The sequence below is a fragment of the Varanus komodoensis genome, unplaced genomic scaffold (assembly GCF_004798865.1).
Source record: "Varanus komodoensis strain SLA01 unplaced genomic scaffold, ASM479886v1 scaffold57, whole genome shotgun sequence".
NCBI classification, from domain to species: Eukaryota; Metazoa; Chordata; class Lepidosauria; order Squamata; family Varanidae; genus Varanus; species Varanus komodoensis.
In genome coordinates, this window is record NW_025336182.1 from 265936 (window position 1) to 273648 (window position 7713).

At 52.4% G+C, this 7713-nt stretch overlaps 1 protein-coding gene across 2 annotated transcripts in view; it reads right to left on the reverse strand.

Moving 5' to 3' along the window:
- The window catches only part of PC (pyruvate carboxylase), a 265823-nt gene extending 260420 nt beyond the window's left edge, over positions 1–5403 (reverse strand). For both annotated transcript variants that reach the window (XM_044449338.1, XM_044449337.1), the window contains exon 1: positions 5341–5403. The gene's annotated coding sequence lies outside the window, so the exon portion shown is untranslated. The remainder of the gene's footprint in view (positions 1–5340) is intronic.
- Between the last annotated feature and the right edge of the window lie 2310 nt (positions 5404–7713).

A 7713-nucleotide genomic window follows, 5' to 3' on the forward strand; every position in this document is an offset into this window, starting at 1 on the left:
AGGCATCCCCTGCAAACCGGCCACCAACCTTGTGGCCCTTCGCTGCACTGACTCCAACCTGGCTATATCCTTTCTGTAATGAGGGGCCCAAAACTGAACACAATACTCCAGTTGCGGGCGCACCAGAGTCGTATAGAGTGGTAGTAATACATCTCTTGATCTAGAAGCCACACTTCTGGCTATGCAACCAAGGGTAGCGTTTGCCCTCTTGACCATTGCATCACACTGCTGACTCATGTTTAGCCTGCAGTCAACCAGCACCCCGAGGTCCCTTTCACAAGCGCTGCTCTCCAGCCCTAACCTAACCTGTACTTACGACACCCATTCCTATGCCCCAAGTGCAAGACCTTGCACTTACCCACATTGAACGTCATCCTGTTGTCTCCTGCCCACTTCCATAGTCTGTCCAGATCCTTTTGGAGCTGGACTACCTGCTCTTCAGTTGTAGCCACTGCTCCAGTTTTAGTGTCGTCTGTGAATTTGATCAGCAGACTGCTCACCCCTTCTTCCATGTCGTTAATGAAAAGATTAAACAGGATCGGCCCCAGGACAGAGCCCTGGGGGACCCCGCTTGTCACTGGCAGCCATCCCGATGATTCCCAGCTAATGATTACCTTCTGCTTTCGGTCAGTCAACCATGCCCTAATCCACAGGACAATGCTTTGGTGTATGCCAAAACTCCTCAGTTTCTCCAGCAGGATATCATGAGGCTCTTTGTCAAAGGCCTTGCTGAAATCCAGGTATACCACATCCACTGCATCCCCTCCATCTAGCCATCTTGAAACCTTGTCATAGAATTCCACAAGGTTTGCCTGGCAGGACCTGTTTCTGCGGAAGCCGAGTTGCGTGGCTTCACCCGTTCTCCACAAGGTCTCAAAAATTGAGGCCAGTGGGCCTGAGAGAACCCCTGCCAACTCTCTAAATACTCTCGGGTGTAACCCGTCAGGGCCTGGCGCCTTTGTAATGTCCAATGCCCTGAGGAGCCCCTCGACTTCAAGGGGGGTGACTCTAATCTGTGCCCCTAAGTCCCCAGCCTCATCTAATCTCCTATGCAGATATCCCCTGTCCTGCTTTGGGGAGAACACAGAGGCAAAATAGTCATTTAGCATCTGTGCCTCTTCCCTCATATCAGTCACTGGATCTCCTTCCTCCTTATTTAGTGGTCCCACCATTTGTCTCCCCTTCCTCTTCCTATTTACATGGTGGAAGAAGCCCTTTTTATTGCTCTTGATATTCTTGGCAAGTCTCAGCTCGTAATCAGCCTTAGCCTTGCAAAGAATCCTTCTGCAATGGCCTCCTCCCCCCCGGTATACCCTTTTGTCTATTTGCCCCAGTACCCATTTCCTACGGAGGTTCCTCTTTCGTCTAATCCCTCTAACCACCTCCTTTCGCATCCATGGCGGCACTCTCCTCCGCCTCCCCACCTTACTGACTAGAGGTATCGTCAAGGCTTGCGCCTCCAAAACCTCCCTTTTGAGTGCCATCCACCCCTCCTCAACTCGCTTACCTTCCAGTAACCTATCCCAGGAGACTTTCCCCAGTCTGGCCTTCAGTTGGCCAAAGCTGGCCCTCTTGAAGTCCCAGCTTCTAGTGCTCGACCTGCTGCACATCCCCTGATCTCAAAGCAAAGGATGGAGTGATCACTCGCATCCAGAGCTCCCCTAATCTGTACTTCATCTATCAGCTCCTTCCTACTGGTCAAGACCAAGTCAAGGATATTTCCCCCCCCTCATCGCCTCTCGGACCCTCTGTGTGAAAAACCCTCCCTCTATAGCTTCTAGGGAGCGACAATACCTGGCTGTCACTGCCAAGTGAGTCTCTCAAGTAGTATCTGGGAGATTGAAATCTCCCATAATTACTGTGTCTCTCCCCTGAAATATCCTTAGAATCTGGCCTGTCCGGACATCATCCAGGGTCTCAAGTTGACCTGGAGGGCGATAACATACCCCCCACTCTCAGATCTCTTTCCCTGTCAAAACCCCTAAGTTTCACCCAGACTGCCTCTACCAAATCCCCATCTGTGCTGCATTCTATCTCACTGCATCCTATCCCTTCCCTGACGTATAAAGCCACGCCCCCACCTCTCTTTCCCTTCCTGTCCTTTCTAAACAGATGATACCCTTCTATGTTCACATTCCAGACTTGCCTTTCATCCCACCAAGTTTCTGTGATTCCCACCAGATCATACCCTCCTATTCCCAGGAGAGCTTCAAGCTCTTCCTGCTTATGACCCGTGCTCCTAGCATTGGTGTACATGCAGCTCAGCTCCTTCCCACTGCTTCCCTTCCTTGGAGTCCCCAGCCTCCTCCTTCTTCCCATCCTCCCTGGTACCTGGCCCCTCTCTGTGGGAGTCCTGTCAGTCCCTGCAGTGCCTCTAATACCCTGCTCCCAGAGCCCTGATCCTCCCCCCACACTTGTCCAGTGCAGACACGTTACTGGGGGGCCTGAACCCCCCCCCCCGACTCAGTTTAAAGTCTTCCGGACGAAGCTTGCTAGAGCATCTCCAAAGGACCTTTTCCCCATCCTCGTGAGGTGTAACCTGTCCCTTGCCAGAAGTCCATTGGCAAGAAAACGAGTGCCGTGGTCGAGGAACCCGAACCGTTCCTTCTGGCACCACACCCTAAGCCAGTTGTTCACCTTGGAGGCCCTCCTGTCCCTTCCTGGCCCAAATCCCCGGACAGGTAAGATTGACAAGAAGGCCACTTGGGCCTTCAGCTCCCTGAGTTTCTTCCCCAAGGCCTCGAAGTCCCTGGTGGTCCCAACCACACCCTGCCTGGCCATGTCGTTTGTGCCCACATGGATCACCAGGAGCGGCTGGTGACCCTCGGAGCAAACAAGGCGCTCCACTCTGTCCTTCACATGCTGGATGTGTGTGCCCGGCAGGCAGCAAACCCCCCTTGTCTCCAGGTTGGGGCGGCACACTGCCACCTCAGTGCCCCTCAGCAGGGAGTCCCCAACAACAATCATCTGCCGCCATACCTTCCTGCTGGTGGGCAGCCGTGCCCTGGCTCTTGCCTCTCCTGCAGTGGCCCCCTTGCCACTTGTGGTCCCAGGCTGGGGGTCCTGCTGGTCCCCCGAGGCCTCATCAGCCCCAGCCTCCCCAAGTGGAGAGAACCTGTTTCCCAGCTCCAGATTGGTGCCAGGAGAAGGAGGTGGCCGTGTTGTTGTATATCATCAAGTCATCTCTGATTTATGGTGACCCTATGAATGAAAGCCCCCCAGAATGTCCTATCCATGCCAGCCCTGCTTTGCTCCCATAAATTCAAGACTGTGGCTTCCTTTGTGAAGTCAATTTTTCTCATACTGGTTCTTTTTCTTCTTCTGCATTCAACTTTCCCTGGCATGATGATCTTCCCCTGTGAGTCTTGCCTTCTCATGATTTACCCAAACTACGGCAGCTTCAGTTTTGTCATTTTTGCTTCTAGGAAAAGTTCTGGCTTGATTTGATCTAGGACCCACTTGCTCATCTTTCTGTTGGTCCAGGGTATTCACAAAGCTCTTCTCCAGTATCATGTTTCAAATGCATCAATTTTCTTCCTATCAGCTTTCTTTTATGTAGTTGTTATTTTTGTTTTCTCAATATTCTCAATAGTTTTCTCAGCTACAGTTATGGTTTTGCATTTTTTCTTGGAAAAGAAGAAAAGGTGAATTTGTGGAACAAGCCCACTAATATAGCCAATATAGCACCAATGGATAAAATCAAACTGAATGTGGATCCAACCAACCAGTTAGCTTAACAACTGTTCCTGGGTAAATTGGCAGAAAGCATTATTAAGGATAACATTAGCAAGTGCATGGATGAACAAGCCTTGTTTTGAAGAAAAAGCAACATGGTTTTTACTAAAGTCAGTACCTTTTAGGTCCCTTCCAGGTTAGGGTGAGGTGATATAGGCAATGGCTGCCTCCACATAGAACAGTGAACCAGAATTCCAGAGAATCCCAACTTACCAGGAACAAGCTATATGTGTGTGAATGCATCCTTTCTGCCTCACATTCCTTTAATATAACTGAATAAACTAACCAGGAATTGGAAGCTTAGTATGCCATCTAAACCCAGGATCTTGGCTTCTTGCTCCCATTCAAGTCAAAGTTCCTAAAACAAGAACAAACACTGTTTTGTGATTCTGGCTTGCAAAGGAAGCAACATGCACAAATCTCAGGTATGGACAACATGCTACACTCCCAATTCCTGCCACTTTACCCTCGAAGAGCTATACTGGAACTTGTGCTTTTTCAACTTGCTCATTAGTGATCTAGAGTTGGGAGTAAACAATGAGCTGGGCAAGTTTACTGAGGACACCAAATTACTCAGGATAATAAAAGCAAAGACCAATTCAAGGATCTCTCAGAACTAGATCAGTGAGCAATACCATGGCAAATACAGATTAACATAAGCATAAAGTCGTGCAGATTTAGTACAAAAGTCCAACAAAAACCACATTGGGGAGATTAGAAAAAGAGCTCAACACAAATTGCCAAGATTATGCTGTCCTTATACAAATCTAAGGCACAACTCCAACTTAACTGGTTCATTGTTGGATCCTGTGCACCAAAATAAGGATTTTGCAGAGTTGGCAAAGTGCAGAAAGAGGCAACCAGAGCGACTGCAGGCCTGGAGCAACTCCCTTATCAGAAAAACACCCGAGACTGTTTAACGTAGAAAAAAAGACAAGCAAGTGGGGGAGACATGGCCGTGGTGCACAAAATTATACTGGGGTGGAGAGAGTGGACAGGGAGACATTTTCCTTCCTCTCTCCTAATGCGAGAGTCTATTCCAGGAGTAAGGCAGGCAGGGAAGGGCGACCCGGGGCCTGATCTGGCTGAACTTCCGCGTCCCTGCCCGCTGCCAGCAACAGCCCCGGAGGAAGGTTCTGGTGCCTCGTTCTTCGCTGGCGCTGTTTATCGCGCGTTTAGGAACGTGCCTGGATGCTATTTGCAAACCACCTGGGAAAAGGCTGCATCCAGACAGCCAAGACAAATTACTGCAAGCGGGCAAGAGGGAAGCAGGATGAGGGACAAGGCAGACTTTGGCCTGATCCAGAACATCAGCTCTTATGGAGTGGGGCGGACACAGGACAGAGAGTGTCAACATATGGGAAGTTATGGAGAGACATCAGAGGAAGGAAGGAGTTAATGAGACAGCAAAATCCTGAACGATCTTAAGATGCAGAAGAAGCGCCTCTGGAAATGCCGAAATAATGAGCAGATGCGAATAATGTGAGCAAAGCAAGCCGAGAGACCTCATCGAGGAATGCAGGGACGTGGGGAGCACGCGCATGGCACAGCGACACGAGCTCGACGTCACATGCCCCGGACAGCCGCGGCTCTCTCGTTACTCACCGCTGCCCGTGCAGCTCCACACCAGTCCACTGCAACCGCCCGCCCGTCCCCCTCAGCCGGTGGCGCGGCGCCTTCTTCCTCACCCGGCGGCCTGCAGTCCCGCCCGCCTCCCCAGCATTGGTCGCCTCCACCTCTCCCCGGGTTCCCATTAGCTACCTCCGGGAACGCCCCGTTCCGCCTTCCCCTGCGGCCCCGCCTCTTCCCTCCCCCACCCCTCCTGTCACTCACCCTCCGTTTCAAGCCTGGCGCCTTAACGCCGCACGCTCTGCCCACCTCGCCGACTCACGCTTCTCCCACTGCTCCAATAAGAGAAGGCGCATCTGCCAGTGGCTTCACGCGTAAGTTCAGCTCCTCGGAGAGGAGGAGCCAATAAGAAGAATTGGCCTTCTTATTGGCCAATTTTCCTCGCGGCGAGGGTCTTATGAAACCCCTGCGCGGCCTCATCGCTCCCTCGGCGGCCCGGTCCCGCTCAGCCCCGCCTCTCGCGAGCGCCCCCTCCGCTCGGAACCCTGCGAGCTGCGGCGCAGGGGGCCGGCGAGGGGCTGCCCGCCTCTGCTGCGCGGCCCGGGAGGCGGCCCTGCGGCGCCGCTTCCCCACGAAGGAGCTCGCCGCGGTCCGGGCCGCCTCTCTGTGGCCGGCCGGGGGAGCGCAGCCCCTCTGCCTCGGCGTTGCTGCGGATGATACTGGCGCGGGGAGGCGCCCGATGTCCCCGCGAGGAAGCGGCGGCGGCGGCCCTTCCGGCTCTCAGGGCAGTCCTGCAGCCGCTTGGCCGGCGGAGCGTCCCGCACGTGTCGCGTTCTTCTCGGGCTGGAGGCGCTTTGGGAAAGGGGGCCGCTGGCACTGCTAGCGCTGGTGCAAGGCGCGCCTGGAGCACGCAGGACCTCGCCCGTGCGCGACGCATCCTCTGTGCCCCGAGCTGCCGCTGCGGAAAAGGCTGCGTGAGGCACCGCTGCGTAGTGTACCGGTCAGAGTGCCATACCTGGAGTGGGGAGACGGGGCTGTCTCTTCTCAGCTGCAAGGTTCCCGAGCAACCTTGTGCCAGGCAGTCTCTCAGACCAGCCTTCATCACAGGGTTGTTGTGAGCTCGTGACTGGGGCAGAACAACTCTGAGTTTCTTGGGTTTAGGGCAGCCTGAGCTCCAAGTGTGAACGCTTAAAGGACATATAGGAAATACATTGGCCAGGAGTAGTAGCTGGCTAGTATTATAAACAAACCAAGGAGGAAGTGGTTGGTATGCATAGCTGTGAACCGCCCAGAGAGTTTCAGTCACTGGGTGGTATGAAAATAAAATTAGTAATTTTGTACAAAGTGCTTTCCATGCATCCAATTTGAAAGTCAGAAACAAAATGTTCTCTCGGCAGAAAATGGCATCCTTCCCATCCTTCAAATGAGAGCCAGAGGTGCAAACCATTCTTCCCTGAACATCCAGAATGACTCAGACTTCTAAATACATCACCTTGGGCATGATGAAGGAGGCAGGACTCACAGTTCATGGCAAGGGAGCAGCTATGCAGGATCCTGCTGGTGTGTGTCTCACAACAACCACTACCGTGTAATCACAAAGACCCACACAGAGCCGCACTCTTCACTGCATCTGCTCCCCCATTCCTTGCAATTTTGACTCAAGCTGTGCAATCCATTCTTCCCTTCAGGGCTCAAAGTCCTACTGTTTCCAACCAGCTGACATGCTGAGGAGTGATACATCCTGCCCAGCCTCCACTTTCACTGGGTTCTTCTTTAGTCCTGGGACACTGGCTGCTGAGAATCTAGTGTAGCCCCTTTTGTCATAGCCCGTCCTTATTTTCATGAGCAGGAAGCTTTTGATGACGGATCAGTATTTATTGATACTGTGTTTTCCTGTTTGTCTGGGCAGCTGGTTGTGTTAATGAAATGTGAACAAGAAGCTCATAAAGGTCAGAAGTAGCCTCCTGGCTCAAATCCTCTGAGGAGCCCTAACAGTTCTGTGCTTTGTCAGAGGCACAAGTGGGAGGCTGAAAAGTTGAGCCTGTCTCTATGAACACAGAACATGCTGGAGCCTTGGTGAAAGTAGCTCCCCTGCCAAAGGTACACCTTGCTGGTCAGGCTGCAGTTTTTTCTGCTATTTCCAAGGAGAGATGCTTTCAGCTTAGCCTTGTCCTGCCTCTAGAACTGTCACAGACCTTTTTTTTTTTTTTTTACATCCAGTGGTTGCCCTTTCTTTGCACATTTAGCCCCATCCTTTGACATCTCCAGCAGCTGCAGATAGTAGGCAAGCCCTCCAAGCATGTGGCAAAATCAAGCTCCATGATTCCTAGGAGGAAGTGGAGGTCGTCTGGGCCTTGTGTTTCTACTTCCTTCCCAGTGTGCTTCAGCTCTGCCTCTGACTTTGAGCCA